Source organism: Dermacentor albipictus, unplaced genomic scaffold (genome assembly GCF_038994185.2).
Source record: "Dermacentor albipictus isolate Rhodes 1998 colony unplaced genomic scaffold, USDA_Dalb.pri_finalv2 scaffold_14, whole genome shotgun sequence".
NCBI classification, from domain to species: Eukaryota; Metazoa; Arthropoda; class Arachnida; order Ixodida; family Ixodidae; genus Dermacentor; species Dermacentor albipictus.
The window spans coordinates 10299539-10320373 of NW_027225568.1; the positions used below are offsets into that span (position 1 = coordinate 10299539).

General features: G+C 44.5%; 1 long non-coding RNA gene across 1 annotated transcript; it reads left to right on the forward strand.

The window, feature by feature from the left end:
* Window positions 1-12598: 12598 nt before the first annotated feature.
* LOC135913460 (uncharacterized) lies at window positions 12599-19991 on the forward strand. The gene is made up of 3 exons (XR_010568019.2): window positions 12599-12739; window positions 14246-14382; window positions 19436-19991. It is a non-coding gene; the product is annotated as an uncharacterized lncRNA (long non-coding RNA).
* The last annotated feature ends 844 nt before the right edge of the window (window positions 19992-20835 follow it).

Here is a 20835-nt window from a genome sequence, read left to right on the forward strand (position 1 = left end):
GGGCCGCAGAGGCGCGCTTTCTCTTCGTCTTTTGCTCGCACGTGATCCTAGCACACAGGCGACGGGCATTGCTCTTGATATTTTCATAAATACGAGTATGGAATCTGTTTACTCCAGTTTAGACTGACATCGTTTAAAGATTTTCCCGAATCTTTCTGAAGTGCGCTAGCTTTAGCCTTTACTTGCTGTTATTATCCCTCACTAATGGGAGCTCACAAAACAAAATTATTCCGAGCTTTTCGAACGAGGTTCCTAATCGTTTCTTCCATTATATATGACACCATTTTATGTCAGTGCCCTCACAGGTGTATATTTAGCTTGTTGATCGGCAAACACTTCCTTAATGTAGCCGACCTCGTTCCGTGTTCCCTCGGGAATGTTGTAGAGACAATAGCGGCTGCCTTTTATGAAAGGTCTTTTACCCACCTATCGGGACGCCACATTATATGTGCCAGTCTGTGCAGGAAAAGAAAGTGATGCGGAGGGGTAAGAAACTAGATACAATGTTGTATCAGAATTTGAAAGTTCGCTTAATGTGCTTTCAATTAAACTTTATTTCGAGCTGTATACAAATATTTGTGGATATCGCGCTCGCATGAAAGCTTGAAGGAAGGCTAAAAGTTAATCAACAGTGTGCATGTTTTCTTTTCAGGTGAAGAGCACAAAATAAGTAAACGTCACTATTTGAGCAAGAATGACGAATCGTTATGTAATGAGAGCCGATTGGACTTCGACTGATTTAGCGTATGAATAAGCGTGTGAGTGGCGAAAATGTTGGTGATATAAAGAACAGAGAGAGGTGCCAGAAAAATATCACATACGTTTATTTGAACGCTCATTCCGCGCTAAAATATTAAAGAAAAGGTAGTGACTACTGTGACGGGGCCCGGCACTTTAACATCTGTACTACAGTGACGGGGCCCGGTACTTTAATATATGCACTGCAGTGACGGGGCCCGGCACTTTAACATCTGTACTACAGTGACGGGGCCCGGTACTTTAACATATACACTACAGTGACGGGGCTCGGCGCTTTAACCTCTGCCCTGCAGTTCTTTCAAACATTCTATGCAAACAACTTTGAGCACTTCACGGCAGGCAGTGAACTTTATTAAGGTCCTGAGGAGCGACTCCGAAACCCCCTTATGAGGGAGGGGGCGGCCGCGAGCCGTTCCGACGTTGGGACGGGCAGGCCGTGCCTCACCGCCTCCTCCCACTCTTCTTCCGTGGTGAGATGACCGTGGTCCCGTAACGAAGCACACCGCCAGAGCATGTGTTCTAAGTGCAGAATGGATCTCCGCAATCCGGACACCTGCCCCGCGCGGACGCGGCGTTAGGTTGCCCCTGTGATCCACCACGGCCGCCGCGAACCGGTCAGACGAACCGTATTGGGCGACGTCGACGAACGCGACCGATCGTGGATCGTCGGCGACGGATCCGAGAAGTGCGGCAGCTCGGGCCCGGCGTGTGCCTACATTGCGTTGCGGGTGCACGTTGCGCGGGAACGGCGAGACCGTGACGGCCTCCCGCAACCACGCGTCCAGCACGCACCGCCTTTCCCTGTAGGGTTAAAGTCCAGCGCCTCCAGGATCCGCCACCCCGCAGGCGAGGAAGCGAGCCTGACAACCTGGACTAACTTCTGTGACCCAACCTCATCGAAGGTGTTGTGGACCCCCAGCTGCATGAGCTTCTCTGTGCTGGCGCTTATGAGGATGCCGAGCACTTCACGGACCGCGGTATTTTATTCCAGTACTGTCCACAACACCACGTGAATTTCACGATGTCAGCAACTTCCGTGCAGTAACGGAATACATAGATTGCACACATACGGATTGAACGACCGCAATGGGTACTTGTCCACGAATGTACAATCTTTTGCGTATGCACTGTAACACCTGTGATGATTATAATAAGAAAGAAAGTTCACTCTAATGGAAGGGGAATGGTAAAACACATTAAAAAAGGCACGGCACATATGTTCCTGCTTGTGTAGCACCAGACAATGAATATTCTACTGAATTAAGAAAAAGAAGCAGCGGGTAATTGCTCGCTTAGAAGATTGATAAACATGCAGTTCGATAAAATTTGAGAAATAATGATATTGAAGCTTCCAAGACTTTAGAGGAAAGAAAAAAAAATTGAGACTGAATCATCGCAACGGAACATCACAAGTCGCTGTAGGCGTCGAAGACCATAGCTATAACAAAATTATTTTTGAACAGCTCCGATAGTGTCCATGCAACAATGGTTGCTTGCGTACTGTCAAATGGTCATATGCTGCGACATAAAGCTCTCGGCACGGTGCGAAAACGTGATCGGAACGAAAGTGAAACATTGCGCGAGGACATGCATGCAGACGCGAAGTCGGTCACCGCGAACCCGTGCGATCGCTGCATTGCAGCTTCATTCTGTTATGCTATATTTAGTTTCACAGACAGCCACCCCACTATAAAACATCTTTCACATAGTTTTCTCAGCGATTGCTTTCGTTTCACGCAAACCGGTTCGGTGGAATCGATCGCGGCGACCGCTCGCAGTGTCCCAGCTTACTGTACGTAGTAGGCAAAAAGATAGCGTTTGTAAACCATTCTGTGCTTTCTGTTTATCCAACATGATTATTTTAAGGGTAAAATACTGCCATTTCGAGAGTATACTTGCAAAATTGTTCAGGAGGGCTGCCGCGTAGTATGTTTAACGCCGACGCATGTGAGGCGCTTCCGACAGATGGCGACTCCGTAAGTCGTCCTCGCCCCCAATACCAACATCGTTATAGTGACGGCCCCGTCGGTGTAGTGTTGTTGTTAAAGCGACGGGCCCCGTCACCGTAGTGTGGATGTTAAAGTACCGGGCCCCGTCACTGTAGTGCAGATGTTAAAGTGCCGGGCCCCGTCACTGTAGTCACTACCTAAAGAAAAAGACACGAACGAGGGAGAATTGTGTGGTTTATCCACCTTATTGAAGTAGGCTATCGGCACACGTATTGAGACACTGGAATTCCTGCGGCCGTGAGCTGCAGCTGAAGCTACCACCTCGCGATGTGCTTCAGAACGCCGTGAACCATTACGAAAAACATTTCGGCCGAAGCGCGGAAGTCGTTTGCCCTCCGTATTAGGACAGGGTTCGTGCACCCATTACACTGCCTGTTACCCCGCTAGATGTCTGAGGGTGTATAGCGGTCCGCTTCTTAGCTTGAGTTCGAGCGTTCCATTCCCAGAAGTCGTGGCCGCATTCCAGTGCGGGTTGAATGAATAACCGTCCTGCCCGCCCTTATGAAAATGGCTTTGCCCTTTATGTTCACTGTATGTTTCCCGCAGTTCACATGAGGAAATGTCCTTTATGTTTCCTCCATGTTGAAATTTGGCCACTGCTTTTATGTTTCCTTCGTGTGTCCTCCCTTTATGTATCCCTTATGTTACCGTACTTTATGTTTCCTCCATGTTGAAATTTGGCCACTGCTTTTACGTTTCCTTCATGTGTCCTCCCTTTATGCATCCCTTATGTTACCGTACTTTGTTTCCTCCATGTTGAAATTTGGCCACTGCTTTTATGTTTCCTTCGTGTGTCCTACCTTTATGCATCCTTTATGTGGCCGCAGTGATGAAATCCTGTATTTTACGTGGACATGCATAGATGAAGAGTTCCGTGTGCACATTTTATTTTTATAAACATTTCCTGAGTTAAATAGTTTTGCATTGGTTTTCATTGTAAGGTTACTGTTCACTACATGATGCAGCCCACAGATTGGAACTCTGCTATGGCACAGAAATTCATGCCAATTTGTTCTAAAATTACAAAGTAATTAGACTTCATAGATTATATTTCAGTATAACACTTGGAGTGCTATGTGTACGTTCCTCACTGCAGTGCTGCTGTTCTAGTTATGTCTTTGTTACTAATATAAAATGTAATGTTTGGATAGAAAGATCGGGTTGGATCAGTGCTCGCACTTTTAAAAGAAAGTTTTGACTGTACTTTGCAAAGGTTTGTCAGAAACTACGAACAGTTTATTGGACTATCTGAATGTTACTGCAATTTGCCACGTCTGCTCACAGCAGACCTCTGGAATGTGGTGCTTGGGACCTGAAAAACAAAACAAAAGCCAATCTTTTTCACTCATTCAAAAATATTCATATAAGCAAGAACAGCCTGGCCTGTATGCACACAGCTAAGAAACGTGGAGCAGTCAAAAACAGCTCATAAAAACATCAAGGCAACACAGAAGCTTTTAACTAATTGTTGTTTGAAACAGACTGAGCTGCCAGTCCACTCAGGTATTAAACTGCTCACAAATTCTTTTAAACATTTCTGCAGCAGCTGCTAAGTAGTACATGACCTTTAGGAGTAGGCAACTGGCCAACAAATCTTTGTGTGCCTGCTTGTACAGATGTCTCGTAGTTATATCTCAAGTGGTTACACTGTTATATGGTAAAATTCAGGCGGGAATAAAACCAGCAGCAAACATCAGACTACCTGGGAAATCACCAAAACTCAAATATCTTGTAAATCAAACGAACAATCCATTACGAAGGGTCTAAAACCTAGGCCGCGATTTTGTAGCGATCCCTTTTCCGATGCTACTCCTTTTGCTCATTGATCTGACCGACATTCGGCTATCGTTATTAACTAGAACAGCCAGCCATTGAAGGTGGGTTATAAGAGTGGCAAACATCGAGCGGAAAGCATCGCAAGAAAATCGCATCCCTTATTAGGCAGTGCTACAAGCCACTGTTTTTAACAATCGGAGGCGCTGACATCCAGTTCTTCGGATGAAAATATTAATGAAAACGAGCGTCTGATTGACATGCCTCGATTAAAAAGAAATTTCGCTGTTGTTATGTCGGTCTATATTTGCCCTACAATATAAAAGACAAATACGCGAGTACGTCGAACACAAACAATGCAGACAAGTTCTCACGAAGCTGGACTTAAACTGAACACTATCAATAAAGTAATCTTCACGCAAGCTAATATCTGTTCAAGTGTCAAACATCGCAGTCGCGTGCCAACTCGCGATGCCCAGGACACATCGACATGTATTACACACCTAACTTGCGGAAATTCATATCTAAGGAAGGATTTCTTGTCGGGAAACTACCGAGAAAACAGTAACTTTCAGCGTTTACGTAAATATTTGCCCATTAAGTCTCAACGATCAGCGGTGGTAGCACATCACTCCATAAAGCAAGCAAGCGGCAAGAAATAATACATTTCACGGAAACTCCCCTCGTGAAACGCTTTGCTAAATTTGCAGAGCAACATGGTCAACATACGCTCAGAACGTGTTCTGTTGTCGTTCCACAAAGCTTACTACATGAACCAGAAGCTGCGAGAATGCGCGCAAGCGTCAGAGCTGCTTACCTTCAATGTGGTCGGCAAACGGCTCCTTCGTCTCGCAGGCACCACGCGACGACGCTCTTTCCGGCGCGAACACTGTCGAATTGCCGATGAACACCCGCGCACGAAAGCACAACTTTCAACAAATTCTTCCACGCACCATAATTCGAAGCCACAGTACCAGGTATTCCACGAGCGAACGCGGACAGGCGAGAACAAAGGCAGCTCGGACGAGCGCTGTAGTGCACATAAGACACTGGCGTATCACAGGAAACATAAGGCGAACTAATGGCGTTACACCAGTCCAGAGGTTTCTTGGTGGTTAATGCACACGGTACGGATCACAGTTTGTTTAGGCACTTCGAAAATATGATTAAATTACCGTGTAACTGCAACGAGCACTCTCACCACTCACACAACGTGGCCCAGCTCACCGTCAACCGTTACACTGCGGCAGCGCCGCACTGCGGTCAACAAATGAATTTAGCCTCCGAGATCTGCATTTCCTTTTAGGGCGTACATGTTGAAAAAGCAGGGCCTTCGAGATTTTAAAAAATCGTAGCTGGAAGGAAGGCTGGTATTTAAACACAAATTATTGAGTTTAAAGTGTCTTGGTGCGCTGCCTTGTTTTTTAAAGTATACACAGAGATTTTAGACGAACTATGCACGAACTTTTGCCGGCGGTGTGCGGGCAGCCGCGATAGCTGTGACACCCCCCGATCAGAAATTCGGAATCGCCACACATATACACGCTTCTTATGGCGCCCAGTGGCGTGTTTTTGAGAATGTCAGGCCTTATATTGAATAGGTGGAACCATATTTCCCGTAGCGTAAGGAATAAAGGCAACAAAATGTGGCGATGGCTGGCTTGCAGCGGCAGCGGAACTTCGGCCAAAGTGAAGCAGGCGTACTGCTTGCATGCTCGCGTAATCAAATACGGCCATACCCCGCACACAACTCTCATACTCAGCCAACTCACAATTATAAATTATTCAGTTGCACGCCCAAGCAAGCATTTACGGGATCCGCGCTGCCCTTCTTCTACGCGTGCTAATATCGACACAGCAGTTACTCGTACTTGTGGTCAGCGCGAAAGCGACGAGAACAGCTACTTTAATGGTTGTATAATCATATACGCTCACTAGCAAAGCGGCAGATTGGCCGCGGAGGCGGCGGCCTCTATTGCGGTTCATGTAGCGCAAACCATCGAACACTGCGCGTCGCGCCACCGTGTCTCCAGCCGCCGCGCAATTGTTATTTGTCGGGAGGGATTATTCGCTGCATGAGGCTTTGATGTACTATCGGCCAAAAAAGTAAACGGACCACGGCTCAAGTGGCCGGAGCGGCTGCGGGGCCACACCGGGGCGCTGCTATCGGCTCCGCGCGCTGACGACGAGAGTGCCCCGAGTGACGCCAGACTTCGCCCTCACTCTCACGCGGTACCTCATCACGCTTCATAAATTTCTAGTGCACCGTTCGGCTGCTCTGCTACTGACGGTCGCGACGAAGGGGACCGTGCGTCGCTGGTAGTCCAGCACATGGCGCGGTCGTGCAGCAGCGGGCGACCGCAGCGCGTCAAAGCGCGGTACTCAGCAGGAACGAAGACCCGTCCTGATTGTTCTTTTGCTTATATTCACCTTGCGTTTCATATTTGTGCATGTCGCCGGCGTCCACCGCTGCTCGATTTTAGGCAGCATCACGCAAGTAGCCGCAACGGCGGCTACGGTGACGCACGCTCTTTCACGTCCACGCAATATGTTAGATAGTGGGAAGCGCTGTGCAGATGGCCGGAGCTATAACGGCGGCGCTCTACGACTCGATGCCAAGGCGAGTAAGTCAAGTCATCGCGTAAGCCAAGACGGTAACCTTTCATCGCACCGAGGACCCCTTCATGCCACGGAATGCTCCCGTGAAAAAACTTTCACGACTGACTAGTTTCTCCGATTCGTCTTCCCAATGATCTCTTCCTGGCCGTACTTTTGTAAAGTTTCATAACGGCCTACGCATTGTAGTAGTTAACTAAAGCAGTTTTCAGGGGCGTCACTAATGTAAATAGTAAACCCACTGCCGGAAAAGTAATCTTGACAGAAAAGCCATGTCCTCAGTAAAGCTTTGCGCCTCAAGGCATGAAAGAGCGCACGTGAAAGAGCGCGCGTCACCGTAGCCGCCGTTGCGGCTACTTGCGTTATGCTGCCTAAACTCGAGCAGTGGTGGACGCCGGCGACATGCACTAATATGAAACACAAGGTGAATATAATCAAAACAACAATCAGAACGGGTCTTCATTCCTTCCGAGTGCCGCGCTTAGACGCGCTACTGCTCGCCAGTAGCGGGGGCCGCCCGCTACTGCTCGACAGCGCCATGTGCTGGACTACCAGCGACGCACGGTCCCTTTCGTCGCGACCGTCAGCAGCAGAGCAACCGAATGGTGCACTAGAAATTTATCAAGCGTGATGAGGTACCGCATGAGAGTGAGGGCGAAGTCTGGCGTCACCCGAAGCACTCTCGTCGTCAGCGCGCGAAGCGCGATAGCAGCGCCCCGGTGTGGCCCCGCAGCCGCTCCGGCCACTTGAGCCGTGGTCCGTTTACATTTTTGGCCGATAGTACCTATGTAGTGTTGATGGCGCGTGGTGATCAATACTGCCAAGATAGATAGGGAGAGGGAGGCAGGTGCACCCCCCATTTTTTTTACTTTGATACGCCAGTAGTTAAAGTTAATACATCGTTCAGGTAGACGATCTATCTGTAGCATGTGTAAAAAGATAATCACTATATATAAGCGCACTCTATCTTACCTGGATGTGCACTCGAGGGAGTACACAGCCAGGTAACATAGAGTGCCCACACAGGTAACATAGTGCTCATATATATATATATATATATGCCAGATATATAAATTAGGTAGATTATGCCCCTAACTGGAGGCGAAGCGGAGCATCTGAAAGACGCCTGCTATGAGAACCATCTTAAACACTCAATCAACTATATTTGATAGCCTAGCTGGCGCACAACTTTCATGAAATTCTTGCATATTAGGTTAAATACTGCAGATTTCTACATATGGCTTGCTACTGGAGAATAGCAGGTTGAAAAAGTAAGAAATACTTTATATATTAAGAGAATGCATGGCATAAATCATTATATACACCATCCTATTTCATGGCATGCTCGATTTTCTGCACAATATAGCCACAATTAGTGCCGGTCGGCATGTCTAGTGCGAGGGGTGCAAGCAGTGTCTTTTCCTTGAATCTGCCAGTGACTAACATACAGTACAGATAGCTCTAACTGTACTATTCGCAAAAGATGCTTACTGCGCACATTCTGTTACCTACATGTGCACTCAAGTGCACATGTTGGTAACATATAAAGAGTGCATGCACCATACATAGATTAATGCTCTATGTTACCTACGTGTGCACTGAAGTGCACACCTAGGTAACATCCCACCGTAAACACAAAGGGCACATACTACAGTAATTATAATAAGGGTTGTTTTCTTGGGGCAAAGGAAAGGATAAGTCAAGATTTAGTACTTACAATGACTCCGCAGAGTGTATCAATGGCTGTCACAAAGTACAGATATATCTGCCTGTATTATATGTACAGACAGTTGTTATGTGCACTCTATGTCACCTACATGTGCACTCAAGTGTACACTCAGGTAACACATAGTACACACCCAGTTAACATCCTGCTGTAAACATAAAGGACACATCCTAGAGGCATAATAAAGGTCACTTCCTCGGGGTATACGTTAGGATGAGTAAACATGTGGTACACACAAAGTTGGCGTCCCGGAGGTCACACAAAGGACAAGGAATCATAAAGGTCACATAGGTCACAAGAAGGAAACATAAAGGAAACATAAAGGCAATGACCATTTTCATAGGGGACGCGTGCACGCCCTCGGAGGCAGATTGTGAAACACCCGGCGGCAAGCATTATTACGGAGTCACTGTCCCCATGGGCCGCTCATATCCACTGCGTTTCTTCGTCAGATCAAACCGACGGAATAAACCTTAATAAAATGATGAATTGTGATTAAGTGATTCTTCAATTTACTTTATTCGCTGTGGTCTAGCCTCTCGCTACACTCTTAAAATTTTCACACCCTTATGGGTGTAATGCGGGTGTATTCATCTTTTCACCCTTGTAAACATCCTTGAAACACCCTTTTTTAACGGAAAAGGGCGTTCAACAATAAAACACCCTTGGAACACCCCAGTCTTTCTAATTTACACCCTAATTATAAGGGAGTAAGTGAACAAGCTTACAGTACATGATAAATGAACATTGCCAGTTAAGGCGTTGATATTGGCTATACATGAAACGCGCGCTACCTGCGCTTAAATCAGGTAGCTGGAATGATTAGATCGGGGCACCTAGGCAGCAGCGCACTGGCTCCGAACAGTGGTCAAAAATGAAGTTTCCCACGAATGTTGATATCGAACGGATGACACTAACGCGCAGACTTTGCATAGCCAGATATCTGCAAACGGCTTCATATGATCAATAGCAAAATATTTACAATGCTATCACTGAATACTTAAAGGTGTGCAACCAGTTAGACTGGGAATGGTTAGGAGTGACGGCTAACGGTAAATAGCTCACCAACTTATGGTTTGTAGATGACATTGGCATACTCAGCAACGCTGCAGACTATTTGCAACAAACGTTTGAGGAACTTGTCGAAGAAACTGTAAGTCTGATTGAGAGTTAGTATGCAGAAGAGCAAAGTAATGTTCCGCATCCTGGCGAGAGAACGAATGTCATGGTCGGCAGTCAGCCTCTAGAACCTGCGCAGAAATACGTTTATTGAGGTTAATTACTCGCAGCCTCTGGTCAAGGAAATTAACAAAAATAAAACATTAGCTGGAGAGCTTACGGCAGGCATTACTAAATCATGACCAGGGAGCTTACTGCTAACCATTGCTTTCTACCGTTACTAACGTATGGGGCCGAAACTTGGAAGTTACCAATGAAGCTTGGGAAGACGTTGAGGACCGCGCAACGAGCGATGGAATTAAAATTATTAGGCATGATCATAATAGACTGGAAGACAGCGATGTGGATTAGAGAGTGAACGGGGATATCTGATATTCTGGTTCACATTACGAGGAAGAAGTCGTGCTGGGCAGACATTGCAATGCGTAAGAGAGAGAACTGCTGGTCTATTGGAGTTGCAGAATGGGTGCTAAGGGAAGGGAAGCACAGCCGAGGACGGCAGAGAATAATGTGGACGTGATGGAATTGGGAAACTTGAAGACACGTGGAACAAGTTAGCACAAGACAGGGGTATTGGAGATCGCTGGAGAAGCATTCGTCCTGCGATGGACGTCAAAATAAGCTGTTGATGATGATGATGTGACGACATCCATGCTAGCTTCGCGGCATGTCATTCGTGTTATGTCATGCATGCGTGTCATGCACGTTCTGATAGCTCGATTTGCGTCGATTGCGGGGGGGGGGGGGAGGGGCTAGTAGCGGCGTAGCCAAGTGGGGCACGCCGGGCACTTGTAACGCTCACTAACAGTAAAATTTTTGCTGCTATGGCAATGGCCCCGCTCCTTCCCTCTCCACGGTCAATTGGGACCCCCCCCCCCCCTCACGCGAAAAAATTTTCTGGTTACGCCACTGTGGGGAGGGGGGTGTAAGATTGCTCTAGACCCCTCCCCCTAACTTGTCAACGGAAACGGGTGACGGGAGGGCAGCTGCCGCCGGGCCGCAAACCTTAGGCAGCCCAATTACCGGCTGCATTTCCCTTTGGACGTGAATACTGCTCTAATGTCATTAGACAGTAGGATTCACGGCGGTTCGAGGGCATGCGACAATAAAAAAAACGCATACAGCCATCAGCAAGTCTTAGCTTGAGCAGGTCTTTGGGATCTGGGCAAGACTCTCACAAAAAAAAAAGCTTGGCACCCGTCTTACAGGCATTGTCAACTTGGTTCCCACCGCTGACTGTACATTTCCGGTAAAAAAAAATCACACAGGAACTCCTCTCGGATTTGTCTAAGTGTGCGTAAGCATTGTGACTCTTCCTCATCTACACGCAGTCCATGTAGTTATCAATGTTATGAGACTTGATCCGACAAGTATAAGCGACAGCGCTGCGGCGACACGAGCTGCTCTGGTCGGCGGCGCAAGCGAAATACTGAAGATGGCGTGGCCAGGCGCGCTGGTGACGTTCCGTTCATTTTGAGCCGTTATCGCTCTTTAGCCCTCCTCATCCGCGACGAACCATAATCAACCGTTCTCCGGCGGCGCCAGCTTGTGGCACGGCCGCGCGAACCGTATCTTGAAAGCGAACTGCATTGTGGACCGAGTGTGCCCACTGCTGAAAACTTCACGCGCTATGTTCTCACCGTTTACTTCGCTTTGAAAACAGACGCGCGTAAACCTATCTTGAAAGTGATCTGCGAAAAGCGCATAGTGCGGCATAAGCTGAAAGCTTCGTGAGCGCAGTGTTCTCGCCGCTTCGGTCGCGTTGAAGCGAGAGCTAGCACGAAGGTGAATTCACTCACTGCTGCGGGTTCTATTTTGAAAGATATCGTGCGGTACAGACTGACAGACGGGTGGTTTTTCTTGTTGGGGAAGTATAGAAGTGCTTACGTTATAAAAAAAAATCGCAGGGTTCGCGAATTTCGCGAAAAGAACCAACACCAACCTACTCCCCCACCCCCCGCTGAGCGATGCCGTCTTGATCGCCCCCTCCCAACCCCGGAAAAAGGTACACTACCTTTCTATCTCAGTTGAAGAAAGGATGATGAAACGTTAACAACGACATTTCTACAACAACGACAATACAACAACAACGACAATAACGGCATTTTCTAAAGAGTTGTCTTATGGCCTCTGAGATTTGCGCGCGAAACTGGCGCGCGCGAACCTGAGAGGCAATAATTGGCCGCTTAATAGCATAAAAAGACAAAGATAATGCCAAACGACAAAGCTAAAAATTCAAACAAAGAACTGATTTTAGCTATACTGTTTGGGGAAAAGAAATAAAAAATTAGACAGCCGCAACACACGCCACCGTGCACGCCACTAAAGCCACCACCGCCGGCATAACGCGGAACCAACAGTTGGCAACATTCATTCGCGCGTCATTGCTTCGTCCGCTTCGTCTCCGCAACGAGAGCCACCATCTTCTCGCGTCTAACGTTTTGTATGGTTTTGTTCTCTGCAATCCGCGCACACAGCTCATCGGTGGATGCACGTCAGCTCGGCGTCGCAATGCCGCCTGCGTCATTTTCTGGTGTTCGCGCAATCGGTGCGAAACATGTCGCATGTGAAATGTTTGATAGAAGTGCGTCACGTCCAAGTCAAGCCGCCGTACGGGTGTATGGCCGTGCGCCCCGTTCTCGGAAGCGTCGACGGGTTTCCGGCATGCGAATTTCAGGTACGTGCAAATGCGTTTCGCCCTCCTATTGAGCTCTGGAGCAAAGCGTGCAATATTTCATGTGAAAGATGCAGTGGCCGTCATCATGGTGTGAATTTCGAGCGGCAAACGAGAACTTTGGCACTTAGAGCACACCGCGGCTGCTAAGTCAGCGTAGAAATTGTTTTACGTTACCGTAATATGTTGCTGTCAGTCTAATCTGCGGCTTGTGACAGCTAGCCCATTGACTTTTGCTTGTGGCAGCGATAGCTATATACATGGAAGCTGTAATAATTTTCGAGAGCAGAGAGTTTGTTCGCTCGATGTTTGGTCGTGTTCATGGCGTTATGAAAGCTAGAAAACTAACTGGCTTGATCGTGCTTAGTACCAACTCCAAGCGGCGTAACGTTGGCGCTGTATATGTTTGTTTTCGGTGTCACGAGTACCGCTTTCATGCTTTCGTTGCATGAGAGTGGTAGCTGCTGCATGTCGTCTGGGCAGAACATAATAAAAGCAATTTCCTCACTCATACGTATGCAATGTGACGTAACAAATTTTTTAGCGTTTTATTCGGGGCGTAAATATCCAGTATAGTTTAGTAAGAAACTCAAATTCTGTCTTAGCTTAGTAGGCGTGAAACAAGTGAAACTCTCATTCCTTTTTGAATTGTTCGCCCAAACCGCACCGACCGCAGATGCGTCATCGGGTAATTGACAGTAGCTTTGCTACGTGAGTTGTTTTATGCGCCAATATTGCCCGGTTAAGTATCCTGTTAATTTATGCCGACGCTCGTTCATCTTGATTTTAAGCGGTTACTATCCCCGAGTACCGGACGATGTCAAACTTGTGAGGTGTAGCAAACGCGGGAAATTCAAAGTGGCGTGGCTGCACGTTCCTGTTTTTACGTTTCTTGCATTCAAAGCCAACAGACACAGTATCACTGATTTATTTTCCATTTCTGCTGTACTTGATGAATCTAATGTGACAACTGCATTTGCTCTTTTTAATGTTCTCCATTTACTGTGTATTCAGCTTGGCTGCCGCCCTCTCTTCAGAGGATGACGCTGTGATAGCTCTTTCGTATAGCACATGCCTCTAGGCCCTTATGTTTCAAGGGCTCTGGTGAGGCAGCAGTGCTCCGAGTAATTTTGCCATCCTATATATTTTCTATTTTGCATCATTCTTTCACGATGGATTTTAATGTTCATAGTATTCGTCATTAGTCTACGTGCTATAAAGCACGTAGATTTTACGCACTTTACAGCGACAATTTTTAGGCCAGTTTACAGCCAAGTCACATCTTCCAGAATACATCGTCAACATTACCACTTCTCATGGTGCTCTTTGGCCAAACCTGGCTGGTCCTTGCGCCATAAAATACCACACATCATCATCATCAGCTTGGCTGCCAGAAAATGCTTGAATTTCTTTCAGTATCCAAGTGACGAAATATTTCACTGACGGCCGTGTGTGAAACACGCAAGATGACAAAACTGATAGCAAAGTGATGAGATATTTCTTTTATAGCGTTTGGACTCGACTTTTGGTGAGGATGTCGATCGACCTTGGGCCTGGTGACAGCACAGCCGACATCGCCAAAGTGCAGCCTATCAGTTGAGTGCCCCCGAATGGACCATCAACATCGGAAAATGAAGCAGAGCCAGGTAGGGGCAATTTTTACTTTGGAACAGAATACTGACAGCTGCCTCTTTTTTTAAGAACTAAATACCATATTTACAAACCAATCCTTTCTCTTTGTGCAGCCTACATAGAATTGTTTTTTGCTTGTTATACAGACCTTCAGGAAGCAGTTCTTCTGAACCCTTTTTGCATGCACAAATAAATAAAGAGTAGTGCACTTTCTGAAGAAATTGATGCACTGAAATGTGCGTTCGACACACAGTGAGATGCAAAATAACGAACAACTTTAAAGCGGTAAAAAGAAGTTTGAAACATGTTCTAACATTATAACCCGTCTTGGCATACGTATCTAAATATAACAGCAACAGAGGTGCATGCAGAGAAGTGTTTGTAAATGCTTGCAAGATATGTACATTGTCTAAGAAATAGCTTTTATTTACTTGGAGCTTCTTGGTGCCATGGCAGTGCAGTAAAAGCTCAAAATGATGCCCCTGCTCCTAATAAAGCATCTTTAGATTTTAAAATTAAATTATGGGCTTTTACATTCCAAAGCCTAAAGTTTTGGGAACCTGGCTTCTTTATTGTACACCTGAATCTAAGTGCATGAGCGTTATTGCATTTTACCCTCATTGGAGGGCAGCTGCCATGGCCTAGATTGAAGCTGGGACCAGCATGACTGAGCAGCTTAGCATCATAGTAAGTGGGCTATAACACCAAGTCAAAATGAGAAATACTGCTTAGAACTACCAACTTCTTGTCTCACAAGCACTTTGCACTAAGTTAAAGGAGTATGGAGTACTGACAGCGACCGTTTATGTACCAAATTCTTTTTAGGCTGACTCCATTATTAGGGTGCGAAGCTTCAATTAGTCAAAACCAGCATAAATTACAGAACCAGCTCAAAACACGCACCATGTATAGCTGGATTTGGACATGCAAATGGAGTCAATTCATGTCGCCGAAAATGGAAGTGGCAGTCACACTATTTCATGCATTTTGCCTAAAACATAGTCAATAATAATTGATCAATTTCTAAAATATTCTTTTCAAAATGTTTTTTTCAAGCATGAAAGGAGGAGCCAGATGGCGTTCAGGTGCACGAGCGGTTAGTTGCACGGCGCTTCTTGCATGTGTTCACTGGTTTCTTTCAAGCTTGAGAAAAAAATTGTTGCACCTTCTGAGCAGTAGAAAGTTGGATTGGGAATTTTTCAGGATGCTCTACAATTTTCGCACTGACACTTTTGCTTTGAATAAAATATTTGAGCAGTTAAATAATTGTTCATAACTAATTACCTAATTAGGAAAAATGCAAGAATTGATTTAACTTCCTCAAAAACGATGGCAAACGACATTACCTTGGTGCTGTCCAGCTACGTGGCACTTGTACATATTTAAAGCTTGCAGGTGTCAGACAGACCACCTGGTAATTACAAGGCATATATAGAAGTGGCTAAGTTGTGTGAGCCAGCCATGTGTAGCGAATCATGGGAAACAGCCATGTTTCTTTGACTTAAGGGCATGATAAGATTTACATGCTCGACACCTTGTATCAGTGTGCTCTACGCCTGTTCGTAGTTTAGCTGCTACATAAACAATATTTCTCCACGTGTAAGCTCATATGCATCTTTCAAGTATATTGCCTCGTGTGGCCAAAATCATCTTCGCGCTTCCTTCATTATGTCTTCATCTGTTGCTATGCTAAATTTTTAACATGCAAGTGCACAAATTTTCATCTAGTTTTATTATTTCCTCGTGGTTTGGTGGCTTTATTTCTGAACAAGTTGTTTTCGTTAAACCCTGTCGCACACAGCAGTACACACCATTTCTGCCTTGAGTGGGAATTTTTTTTTTCAGATTGACATTAATACACTTTGCCTGGGCAATGTAAGGCATTCTACATAACCCGGCCCTGCAATAATGTTTTATATTGCATTCCAGCATCATGCAAAACTGTTTACTTACCAGATTAGAATATGTATAAGTGTTGGAAGTAACAGAACTGGAAGAAGCCAGCAGATAATGAGGCCAAGGAAAGCATACAGGAACATGTTTTAAGTTATTTATATGAAGTGTAGAAATGATAAATTCTAGGTAAGTGAAAGTGGATTAAAAAATATCCACCTGTGAGTGGGGAACGGACCCATAACCTTCACATTACACATGTGATATACTAACCACTGTGGTACTACGGCCGTGTTCGAGCGTCGACAATCTGAGGGGCCATTGTGGTCGGTTGAATGCTGCCTCGGTGGCACAGTGGTTGGTGCATCGCATGCCTAATGCAAAGGCTGTAGGTTCGTTCTCCCCCCATGCCTGGTCGTTTTTTTTACCATTTTCATTTCCCTTTATCATTTCTGCATTTAAATAGAAAATTACAAATAAGTTTGCACGTGCCTTCCCTGGCATCTTCCAGCTGTGATTCAGAAAAATTTTGGCCCTCAGTATCCTTTCTTCTCGTTTGGTAGAACAGGAGCTTCATTTTAAAAATAATGAATTCACCTTGTTCAGCATCTCAATGTGGTCTCAAATCTTATCACAGCATGTGTGTATTACTAAGTGAAGTTTTTGTCAAGATCATGATATAGCATGGGACCTAATTAGTAGTCTTTGTGTACAGATATATGACTAGTCTAATAAATAGGAGGATTTTAAGAAGCACTTCTAACATGGTCTGAACATGTGTTTGAAAAAACTAATCTAGCATGATTTCAGGCATAACTGTTGCCCCTGAAAAATATTTGGATCATCTGCATTGGCATCGTTTTTAGAGAGCACCAATACTGCTTTGATAGAAGTAGCCTCGTGGAACATGAAGCATCGCTTCTTGCTGAGTCAAGGAAATATCTGCATATCTGAGGTGCATGTGTCATATGCTCGAATGCTGTTTAAAGGCTGCTAATAAGAAAATTACTTAACTTGCCTTCCAGAGATTGCTTCAGTAGTCTATGCTACTCGATCATAAACAATTTACCACAGTGAACATTCATCACAGTTGGCTTTGCAGTGTTTATGCAAAATACCACAATTGCCTACTAAACATGTGACTGCACTAAAACTTGGAATTAATGACCAGTAAGATTTATGGGACATCAAAACTTAGTTTATTACTCCTGTTTCTGCCATAGTTTCTTACAGTAATTAATAGAGGGAACTCTGGTGCTGGAGTCGTACCACCATGGGAATGATGGGAAGCACATGGATTTGTCTGATATTCGTGCTTTTGAATTCAGATGTTCCTGTGGCTTCGTATATTATACGCTATATAAATCTAATTGTCGTAAATTTCAGCGCAGTCTATACTCTTCAAAGTGCAGAAGACGGCGCCAACACGCACAATTGCTATTAATTGCAACGATTGAGCTTGTTCAGGTGGCCAAATCGAAAGGCGCCAAGCGTCTCAAGGCACTGGTATGCCCGCGATAAATTCATCAGGGCGTTGCACTCGCTTGTCGTTACATGCCTCCATGGCCTAATGGTTTCAATATCAGACTTCTGTTCTAGAGTTCCTGTGTTTGAATCCTGTCGTCGGACGATTTTAATGTTTATTTATTTATTACACAGTATATTGTTGAAAATTACTAGTTTACAAAGTTACAAAGCCGTTTGAAGCCAAACAGACGAAGTTTAGGCAAATCCATGTACTTCCCATAATTTCCATGCTGGTACAGCTGTTCTTGTTCGATCTCCTGTGGACACTAACGTCAGAGTTCCCTCTAGTAATTATTGTATGAAACTTATTTCTGCACTTCGCTCGTGCAGAAGCGGCACCACACCTGCTGCATAAACATGCACTACCTTTCGGCCAAGTGCAGGGAATGCTGTGAACTCGCCCTGTACAAAGCCTGCACTAAGTAAAACAAATCACAACATGCAGTTGCTGCCACGTTGAACTGGTAGAATGAGTAGTGAAATGCAGCACCTCCTGAACTAGTTCAGAAAGTGCAGGTTAATCAAGTGGAGATTATATAGTAACAGAAGTTGAGTGGTTCTGTATTACATTCACGAAATATACTTCATGATACTTTTCCATTTATTTCCTCAGTTATTAAGAATCCCTTTTGCATTGTTGGACAAAACTACAGAGTGCCACCATATTTTCTAGCATTCACTGGTCGCAAACATGTCAAAACTTGTTCTAGTTTCTGGAATGCCTCATTAGCCCTTAACCCCCAAGTTAATTCCGGAAAAATGTACCAAATTTTTTTACGTACGCAATTTTTAGGTGTCATTCTCATTCTAAAAATATATTACTTCATTGGTCTGGTTAGAAATACCACAAAAATAGGAGCTGCTCTTGCGGGCAGCTTTCCCTCAATGCCGACTGTAACTCATTTTTGACAATAAGAGCAGCGTAACATCGGGCAGAAAGAGTGCGACTCGTCATTGGCGATATTGGTACTACGTCCAGTCACTAGTACAGCTTGGGATCAATAGTTAAAGGTTGCGACTTTGTTGCTGCCCAATTTTAATTCTGCAGCTGTTACACTTGGGTGTAGCGTGTGTATGTACGTGTACATGCATTAAAATGACTTCACGCTAGAGCAAAGCAACTGTAGTGCAGAGAGGCATTAGTCATCTTTATATATTTGCTTTGTAAAGATGCACTAAGTTTATCTTTTGCAGTATAGACTTGGCACTCATTGGCCAAAGATGCCCTTGTGCTACTAAAACCTATCAAGTAATTCGCTTTCGGTCTGTGAGTTTTATTTGTTTTTCTTCAACTGTGCAATTCCCACTCACAGGACTGCATGTCATCTGAGGTGTTCCTTTTTCAATCAAGAATGTTGAGGTTGTGTTTGTGAAACTCGATTTCCTGCCTCAAACGAGCTTGTGCAAACTGACCAAGCTGATAATTCTACCTCCTTATATATTAAATATGTTGCGGTTATGAACCCTCATAACGAATGACACATAGTATAAAAATTTTATCTAATAAAACAATTTAATGAAATTTTTCATGTTTTTCGTGTTCATGTTCACTTCTCTACTCTAGTGTCCTGTCTGCATGCCTCACCTCTTTTTTTTGCATATTAAATATCGTATAAACTTAAACCATGCTTTTTTACCACAATGCAGGGGGAAAAGGTACCGGTAACACCATGCATTCAGTATGGTGGCCCAGATGTGTATGCAAGCAACCTCCTTCATGTGGACCAAGAACTACTCTGCAGTGTCTCGCAGACTTCCATGCGAAGCCCTCAACATTCTCGTCTCAGTGGAATGGCTGCTCATCTATCTGCGTGTCCATCACCAAGACGGCCAGTTGTAAAGCTCCTGTACCAGTTTAAGAAGCTTAATGATTGTTTTATTTAGTTTTCACGGTTGGCCGTAGAATCTTAACATTTTTGATGTTTCTAACATTTTTACCTGGCACAAAGTGGTGCAATAACTTTAAACCAGTGTAATGTATTTAAATCATGCTCACTCTAATGCCTATCTGGTTCTGTTTGTGTTTAAGAAATTTGAATGTCTGATGAGGTACCGGCATTTGAATTTGTCATCGTGGCTCGTTTCAATGAGCTGCTAGGAAATAAACGCAAAACTTATCACACGCCAGTTGTAGCATTTTTATTTTCATTACTAAAGTATACAGGTTTCAAAAGATGGAAAGTGGGGAAAAAAGCATCAAGAACGTAATCATCCTAGGATTGTCATGTCCTTACAACTCTGCAATGACTAATGCCTCATACATCTTGGGAGCGCATTGGTCGCAATTCCTACAGGTATACTTAATAAGAGAAAAGCTTGCACTCAGATTTGAGATTTGCCACGCAGTTGATGGCTGATGGCTTTTGTTTGTCGTCTTCATGTTACTACTATGTATTCAATATCCATTTAGATCTGCTGCGTTTTTTTGCAGTCACCTATATATATATATATATATAAATATATATATATATACATATATATATATATATATATGTGTGTGTGTGTGTGTGTGTGTGTGTTCATTTGAATAAAAATTTAGTTGAGAGTTAGCGCTCATCCTGTCTGCTACAATCCAAGATCATGTTACTGTACCAACTCGCCCAACTTTCTATCCTTGTGTTAAAGACACGCTCAGACTTTTTCTTACTTATGTGACCGGTTATATTTGTGCTTTTTAATAAGATGCAGTGCTTTTCGAAGGGAAACGTAATAGTTCGTAGTCAGGTTACTAAAAAAACTGTTCTGCTTAAAATTTAATTGAGCAAGCCTGTGCCATTATTTGGTGCCTATGTCATTGTATTGGTATAGTTTTACTCCTTATTTTCCTTTTTACATTTAAAATGTGCAAACATTATTATGTAACCATTTCTCTTTAATGAAATAAATACTTTTCTTCTGACATTTCGTCACAAATTTTACAATAATTTTGTTCAATTGGTAACCTTAGACTAGTTGATTGTTATTCTGGTAGCTTAACTTACAATGCCTGTGGAATATTCAATGCAAGCACATGGTGAAAAATAAACTAAATTATTGGGTATAAGCAG